The 9,658-nt window shown below is 38.7% G+C and overlaps 1 pseudogene; it reads right to left on the reverse strand.

The window, feature by feature from the left end:
- Positions 1 to 1,006: 1,006 nt before the first annotated feature.
- LOC125896697 (uncharacterized) lies at positions 1,007 to 5,193 on the reverse strand (annotated as a pseudogene).
- Between the last annotated feature and the right edge of the window lie 4,465 nt (positions 5,194 to 9,658).

The following is a 9,658-nucleotide window of genomic DNA, read 5'->3' on the forward strand; positions in this document are numbered from 1 at the left end:
TTTCTATCTGGATACAGCTGTTTGAACAAGTCATGATGTTCCATTATTAAATGTTTTAAATATACAGTCATGCCTGGTGTAACAGATGGTGAAAATATGATGTTAATTATCTGCAGTAAAAGCAGCAGCAACATCCAGTTTTGGTTTCCTTCTGGCACAATGTCGCCAAAAGCAAAGGAATGTTTCTTACAAGACAAAGAGTCTGAATGGAATTGAGTCCTATATTATTGCCACTACTGTCCAAGTTAATCCTTGTAGGACGATTTTTGCGCTCCATGTACCCATAGTCAAAGGCATAAATTCTAGACAACAGATCAGGTTTCGACAAAACATTTTCTGACAGATACTCCAACAGTAACTTGAGCTCATACTGAGCCACCCCTTCAAGGATGTCATGCATAATGTCCAAAGAAAAATTGTGACAAACATGAAAGAACTGTAGGCTGTTAAGAGTCGAGTTCTTTTTTAAACCAAACACGGATAACTTCTGTGGGTCTGACTGCAACTCATTGCAGTGCATTTCAAATACCTCTTTTCCACACAAGATTATCTTGGGGTCATCCTCACTGTAAACATTCTGGGCATCATCTTTTTCAATCAAACACAAACGACAGAAATAACGTCCACTAAAAGACTCTGTAAACCCCAGAATTGCATGCATCCCCAAGTTGTCCCCAGTTATCTGACATATAGTGCCACGGACTTTTTCAGTGGAGAAAGGCAAATCAAGGCCATGACTCTCAAGTGTTTTGATGTCATTTATCAGTGGCTGTAGAATAGGATCAAAGCCATATTTTGTCACATCTTCAGTGTGAAACAGTGCAACAAATGAATATTCTTCACAGCAGAGTTAAATTTTGGTGGCAGATTTCTGAGGACAAAATAGAGAGCACCTATTTTGTGAACACCGTTTTGATCCCAGTGGGTTAGCAGTTTCAAAGTCATCGTAGTACAACTGAATTTGTAAAGAAGTCTGTTGTTTAGAGAACAATGGATGTGTCTTAGAATAAGTTCCATCGCAAAAGTCTTCGTATCTGTCCGTTCTTGATATACAAGGTTCCCCAAGCCGTTCACAAATATCAGAATTGCGACAAATGAATTTTATTGTTTCCAAAATTGGAATGTAAACAAAAGTGTCGTTCACTGGGACTTGGTCATAAGTACCTGTTTGTTTATTTCGCCTCGTATCAAATCGAACTCCTAACACTTTTTCTACTGGCTCCACAACCCCCCATTTCTGGCTGAAATATTTCATTCTTTTAGTTTCAGTATTAAAGCTAACAAATGGGTTCTCAAAATTCTCAAGACCTTCTTCCAATCTAGCTCTTACAGGATCATTTTTAGGTACAGCAGACAGTATTTCATGTTTAACTTGGGAGTGCAGTCCAGTAGCAAGTTCTTCTAAATCACTAACAATTGCTGAAACAGCACTATTTGCCATACCACTTCCTTGGAGTTTAGCAATAATTGAAGTGCAAATATTTTTTGTATTTATTTTGCTTCTTTGACCTAATCCACATTGTCCTCAAAACACCCAGCCTCTGGGCTCTGCATGACACTTGTTTCAACAACTTGGAGACTGTGAGAATTAGCTTGAGATGACTCTGAGTTTGCTGCATCACCACTTTGACAAGAATCCTTCTCATGAGCACTAATTAGATGTTTTTTGAAACCTGAATATGTTGAAAACTGACGCCTACAACGATCTTGTGAACAAACCAACTTAAACCTGGTGCTAGGATAGAAACTGTGATCAATTCTTAGATGAGTTATCAAGGACTGGCAGAGAACATGCACAGCTTGACACATGAAACACTTAAACATTTTTTCAGTGTTTTAGTTGATGAGTTTTGCACGTAACTCACGAACTCTTGGAGACTCATCTGTTGTGGTAACATCGATGTTATAGATTGTTGTCTGCACGAAAGTGTAGAGCTGGACCAGGGACTCATCATAAGACAGGTTGAAAACGTAGTGGGATTTAAATAATTCATCAAAAGCACCCAACGAGCTGGTAGCTTGGCAGGGGATGAGCTGTTTGTCCACGACGATGTAGAAAGTGTCAATCCTGTTCTGGGTTCGCCAGCAGCAAGGATATATGGTTGTTTACCCTCTCTTCCTCGCAGGTGTTCATTGATGCTGCAGCATGACTAAAACAGAATAATGACAATAATAACATGAACACCTTAAACTAGCAAGTTTTCAACTACTCACTGCATACTTGGGTCTGTAGGACACCAGACAAGTTGAGTTGCTCAACAGGCCATGACAAACTGTGTGTCCATGTGTCCCCATGTGTTGAGGAATTGTTTTAAAGTAGGCAATCTTAAGACATTCATATTAGACCTCTCTCTTTTTGCAAACATACATCTCTGGGGGAAGAATATGTCTTTGCAAGTTGTTTCTAATTGAGTTAATATAACTGAAAAACTGGCTTGTTGGATTTTAACAGACGAGACAGACATACCTTGTGAAAGTGTACCATTTTGTCTACTGCATCACTGGGACTTATCTTGGCCCTCTTCCGTCCAGCTGTGGGTGGCAAGAGATGGAGAAGGAGCAGCAGAGAAGCCATGTCACTTTCCCAGTCTATCAGGAGGAAAATGAGGCAAAACATGCCATTAATATCTACTTAGAATGCAGAAAGTACATAGAACTAGCCATTTGGAATATAAACCAAGCATGTCATGTAGCTTACTGGTGTCATCGTTCTCTGTGAGTTTCTCAGCAGCTTTCAGAAGTCGGCACAGCTCAGTTGACTGAGTCAGGTGTTTAGCCTCTTTGATAACCTTGGGCCTGAATGCTGTGTCCCACTTCTCAAGCAACTTGGAGGCTGTTTCAGCTCCAAACAGCAGCAGGAAGTCTTGATTCAGCTGTTGATCATACGTGCATGCAAATACATCAAGCCAATGGTCAGTGTATTGTTCATTGCTTACATCCAACCAAACAAAACAATGGAGTTAACAAAAAAGAAATGCACAACTCACCAGTCCTTTGACATCTAGAAAACGTGGGAATGTTTTGAAGACATCTGTGGTTCTCTGCGGATCATGCACCAGGTCCTGGCGATGTTGAAAGGTCATCTTCATCTTCTGAAACACACTTGCTTCATCAGGAGAGTGAACAAGAAATGAAATAGCTTCCCTGCAGGCATCTCCATCAAGCTGCTCAGGCAATGTGGCTGCTAGTCTCCGGCGCTTTGGTCCTGGTGCTTGAGCCACTGTGGCTGCCCTGGCTGGCCGTTTTTCTGTATTCCTGGACATGGTCTTGAGGCACCATGCTAAATATCCAGTGCCTTTTTCCCCATCATAGAAATGCTCCTGTTGTAAGTTATTAAAAAAATCATTACAAAGGTCTGTCACTCATTGATCGTACAGAAAGTGCAGTTACTGCACTGTGAAAATAAAGGACACTCATAGGTTTGCTGTTTCTAATTCATGTGCAATATCCTATTAACCCAATTCATTCTGATTGCCACTAGGAACATTTTAATTGATGTGATTGTTATTTTGCATCTTCATGACTATCTTCATGGCCAAGTTGAACTTTGTAGCATACTCCACAGTTTCAATTATATAGTGGTACTAAGGTGTGGCATTTTTAGGTCAGTATCAACAACTTAGACCAAATATAAGAATGTTGAAATTTCATCACTGTTTAAGTATGTAACTATGGTGCATCAATCATGTTAACTAAAATCCCAAAGCTCTAGTCTGTAAAACTGGTGTTTTTTGGAAGTAATCCTTTTTTAAAACTTACATAGCCCTTTGGAGAAAAAGGATCCTTCAGTGAAGGAAAGAGTGCAATAATTCCCAGGGCATACTTCTCCTTCTGCTTATGGGAAGGCATCCTCCTTTAGAGCAAAGATAGTAATTAATTTCAAGTCAGTTTTATTTATACAACATCAGAACCCAACAGAAGTTATCTAATAATACTTCTCATATAGAATGGGTCAAGACCATATTTTTAAAATACAAAAACAGACAATTCGAGTGCCCCACTAATGACTGTAGGGCCCCAGCTATGTTAATTCAATGCCATGCATTTTGAAAATTCATTACATTCTTTCTTAATATAAAGTCTTTCGGTCTGAAATGGTTTAAAATTAACAATTTATTTAAGAAACACTTACCCATGATTCTCCGGGTGCGGTGGTTCAGCGAATTTTGTGACTTGTACTCTTCAATGACATCCTCACCTCCAGGTTTCCTGAGCAAGGCATTCTTTACCATCTACTCACATAAGACAAAAAAGTTCTAAGTTTACAATTCAGTCTTCCAGGATAAAATCATTTGAACAATATACCATAAATTATCTCTTAAGACTAAGGGTAAAAGTTATTCACTGCATCAAAGGAAAGTCACAAAAAATACAGCAGTGCTGCAAAACAAAAGAAATCAGGTAAAGCAGCAAGTGCATAACACTTTTCTTTGATATTTGGTAAGGTTAAAAGCCAAAACAATATAGTCTGGATTCAACTAGGGCTGAACAATTGAAAAAAAAACCCAAATTGTGATTATTTTTGACTGATGTTGCAATTGTGATATGATTTGTGACATTTTTTTTTTTTTTTTTTACATCATTCTGATTTTAATTGAAAAACAAACATGATTATGATTTTTGTGGGGATCTGCACCAAATAACAATGTTTTCTTGAGTCTGTAGAATATGATGTGTAGGCCAAGACATCTCTGCAGTATAACCATATTCAATTTAAAATTTTGACACACATTTCTCCTTTGACAAATATTGCGCCTACGATCTGAAAATTGCAGTAGGCCATCGATTAGTTGTTCAGCCCTAGTTTCAACTAGTACTCATCAACCAACTACACTACTAGCCTTGCAGAAGAGAAATGACCATTCAATGTATGTGAATAACATAAATATTTATGGAAAGAAAAGTTACACAATATAGAGCTATGCAACAGCCAAACCCTGAGTTCATTTTGCTTCCTAACTTCATTAAGTTTCCCCAACTTTTTCAATCTAACATTCATGATTCTAAATGTCACAATACTCTGGTGAGAATCTCAGTTTAGTTTGACACTTTACTGATGATGTTTGGTCAAAACTGTACATGACATCTGCTGCAGATTGCTGTACCTCTTTTGCAGCCTCTGACTCAGAAACCTCTGTGGTAGACCTGTTCATGACTTTAGAGCTGGATATATTTCTGCCTGTGGGAGTCCCCATTCTCTTTGACTGAGAGGTCATTGTCACTTGAAGAAAGTGATGTGAGGGTATCCGTGAGGGAGGATGATGTTGAATGATGTGAAGGAGAAAAATCTTTAAAAAACAAGAAAAAACACAAGTGTGACCTGGTAGAAATGTGCATATACAATATATTGCCCAGCCCTAGTAACAAGCATGGGAAAATCACAACCAAACCCACATTTTCAAAATGTTTTTGCAATTGGATGCCTGTCTTTTGCTTAATTATTTTTGTCTCACCTTGATAATATTTGTGAAGCAGAAAAAACCTGAGCATTGATTACAATATATTTTATAATTAAACATACCTTGCTCTGAAATGCTGTCAGGACTGACCTCTACCAGTTCAAGAATGACGTCTTCCACCACTGTCAGGGTTGGGTAGTAACAGATTACAAGTAATCAGGATTATATAATCAGATTACAAAAAATAAGTAACTACACACGTTTTCAAATATAATCTGGGCTGATTAATTAGATTATAGTTAGACTGTAAAGGATTGCTGGATTACATTTTGATTAAGTCTTTAAAAAATGGCAAATGTAAAATTCTGAAAAAATACAGTATGCTTTTACGCCAGCATGTTTTTGTAAGAGTCATTTGATTTGACCAATTCTTCATGTTCCATTAATGGCAACTTACATTTATGGATAATGGAGTTTTATTACTTTTTATTTGCACTTAAAATGTTTTGAGATGTTTGAAGAAAAAGAAAGAAGGGGTGGGGGGTGGGTATTTTCAATATTTGATTTTGAAGTAATCCAAAATCTTTCAGATTAGAATACTTTTTTGTAATCCAATGGATTGCATTATTAATCACGAAAATTGCAATGTAATTTTGTATTCAGTAATTGACAACGTGTCTAAGTAATATGACCCAACCCTGTCCATTGGTGTATCAGTTTCAAGAGATTTTTATAATGAAACCTACCTTCATCTGAAATGCTGTCACGTACTGTCAGGCATAAGTCCGGATTGGCCGCTATCCTTTCAAGAAAGATGTCTTCCTCCACTGCCGTGTCGGTGTCATCAAAACGTCAAGTTCAGCGGCATTAGGAAGCCCAAACTTGTTTTTGACTACAGGAAGATAAGCATGAAAACAGATAAAGATACATGAAGCACGTCTCTCTTGGGCCCAAAAAGAACAAATTCAGTGGCAAAGTAGGCTACTGGGGCTTGGTTATAATGTTGATATTGCTTTGAAATTCACATTTTTTACTAGGTGAGGATAATTTCTTTCTTTTCATTTTTTACATTTTTATTTGACTCTGGAATGGTAATAGAAATGGGTTTACATACAATGAATTCATATGCCTTAGCTGTTTACCTTTCAAAAGTGACCTGAATTATGAATATAGGCCTTATGGTTGGAGAGTTATTCCTGATTCTTTTGGGGGAGATTAGTAGCCGTTTTTGCTTAAAATAGGCCAAGGGCTTAAACTACACATAATGAATGACTGATCAATTTTTATGTCTAAAACTAATTTGAAATTGCATAATGCTTTCAGTGGTTAAGAGCAGTATTAGGATGTTGCATTTAGGTCATTACCAACACCAGTGTGTACAAGACAAATAGTAACTTTTATGCCCAAATTGAAAACTAAAAGCACCACCAGCTGTCACTTTAACTGCTCATGTCTCTTGCTGAAAAGGCAAACAAACTGGTTTCTTAATAAAATGGCCCTTCCCAAGTGTGACAACACCATAATTTTAAGCCACACAACCAAGGGGATTAAGAATCCAGGTGAGGGAATTGGTCTCACGAAATAACAGCAAGGCAGCATAAAAATAAGAAGCATGCTTGCTACTGACAAAAGCTCATTAGTCAAGTGCCACAAGTAAAATAATTATTATTATCATTATATTGTTATTGTTATCATCATTATCATTATTATTATTAAACATCGTGACATTACTAACATTCCAATAAACTATGCACAACACAGAAAAAAAATCTTGAAACAGTGATTCTACATAAATCCTTGTGCTTCCATGTGTTGTGAAGGTAGCTATATATTTTGTTACGTGAGATGCCTACTCACCTTCATTGATGAAATCCAAAAAGGTGAAACCTGACTGTAATCTGACGTACTTTCTGGTACTCTGGTATTTCACCTTCAGCAACATGACGACATCTTGAAACTGCACCTTGTAGAAAAGAAATCTAGCTGTTTAGCTTCCTCAGGAGCCAAGTGGTCAAAAAAAAACAACAAAAAAAAAACACATAAAAATGTCCTCCAAACAAAGCTATTATAATATTAATTCTGAAAAAAAACCCAGTTAAATTTCCCCAATGACCTGCACTATGGCAAAACGAAATAATTCAGGACTCAGACTAATTTCTAGAGAGGAAAAAAAAAACAGTTCTGAAAATCTTAGTGCTCAATATAACATTTAGCTTCAAAATTACTCAACCATCCAAGCCTAGAAGCCTACCAGAGGCTATATGCAGAGTTTAGTGATCTGCTGATGACATTTCTAATGTCACAGAGTTTGCCACTAATGCTGCTCTTCACACATATTTGTGGTGGGCTCCAGACTTTATTCTGCCCCGCCACCGTTTCCCACAGCCAAGGACAGGCGCATGCGTGCCATATAACCAACACGAGTTTACCACCACAGGCATGTACATACTATTGTAAATATTAGTTTATCCATTTTCTTATTAATTTGTGCAACCCCGTAACCCCCCAACTGCATAACTAACCCTTAACCAACACTGTATTTGACAACGACCACGACTCCAACCCCCTCCCCCACCACACAGACAGGAGCACTGTCATTTTGTGAGAAACACTGGCCACCATTTGCCTAAAAATCGTTATTTAACCCTCCACTGGGCATCTAAATTACATTGAAACACGCTATACTTACTTTAGCTGTCCATTTGATACTCTATCGGAGAAAAATGTGCCCCTTAAATGAATATAGCTTACTGCTTGTTAGCTAGCAGTAGCATGTTAAGCACATTAGCATTTGCTCAACCTGCGTCAATGACACATATCAATCGCTTCACACCCCACTAGACGTTAACACGTGACTTTATAAGGATTAACAGCCTGTACAAGTAAATATATTTGGTTCTTACCTTTTTAAAACGTACCAACCACTGTCTTTTCCTCTGTCATGTCAATGAGCGAAATGCGCCTGTTGAAAGCAGGTGTGGCTTATTAACTCCGCCAGGGGTGTTGGCATTCAACTCGCGTAATTAGCACCGCCTCCCGAGCGATTTCAGCACTGCAAGTGTTAAAACAACACCCAAATCAACACCCGTCAACTCAAAATAATTTTCACTGGAAAATTAACACAAATTCACACTACAGATTTTGCTGTGTATGTCCACTCCCGCCCGCTCCTGCAAAACTCTGAGAATTTATGCCCGCACAATAATAGAGATGCATTGATTTTGTGTCTTCTCCCATCCCGCAGGAGAAAACATGTCATTTTATAGGCTATTAATAAAGAGATTCATGGGGTTGTTTGTTTCGTTCCCCTGGCCTGCATGTCTTTTGACGCACTGGTTAAGAATAGCGCTCCTATTTCGTTGTTTTCATTTAGTTTTTAATGAAATAAAGGCTGTTTCATATTCTATTCTCCTCCTCTGTATTTATTTAGGCTATTTTTCTACCTTTACATAATCATGCAGTGATTGAGGTTAAGGCAGGCCCGGCGCCAGGATGAAGTTACTGAGGGAGCCATTAAAAATTACGAGGGGGCAAATCTTTATTATGCAACATAGGTTCACACAGTGAGTTATAAAGAGTGCGCAGACGTGCGTAATAGTCGCTCGTAATGAGAGCTCGTCGCCGGTGAAACACAATAAACTGCATGTCTTCTTTCATGTTTGTCTCATGACAGACAGACAGACAGACAGACAGGTGGAGCAAGCGGCAAATTGGTACGAAAGCTGGTTCAGGGCATATTCGTCCATGTATGAATAAATATGGAGTGGAAACGCTCATGCATGTGCACCAAGTTCCTATGTTGACATCCCGTCGCTAGGCTACATCTTCTTCTTCTTATTTTTCTTCTTCTTCTACTGTTTAATGGCGGTTGGCAAACAGCGAATTGGCCCATTACCGCCACCAACTGGTGGAGTGTGGATCAAAATGACTATTACTATTTGCGTTGGGTCCCGCTGGGTCCCAATGCAGCCCTCTATGTCAGAGTACAAAAGTTACCCGGGCCATGGCCCCCCTGGCCCCCCCGGTTCCGCGGTCTATGAGATTACACATTCTCCTATCCCCTCTAATCAGCCCTGGCTCCAGAACCATATTGTAAGGGGGGCATGTGATGATCACAGCGGGGCAGCGCTGCATTTCCCACAGATCTGCACATACATAACTGCCAAAATAGACAAATGGCAATTGTCTGTTATTACTGGGACAAGCACAAATTTCACTTCATATGCACATGAAAACCAGTTGTACAACCAACATGTGTC

This window comes from Epinephelus fuscoguttatus, linkage group LG11, assembly GCF_011397635.1.
Source record: "Epinephelus fuscoguttatus linkage group LG11, E.fuscoguttatus.final_Chr_v1".
Classification (NCBI taxonomy): Eukaryota; Metazoa; Chordata; class Actinopteri; order Perciformes; family Serranidae; genus Epinephelus; species Epinephelus fuscoguttatus.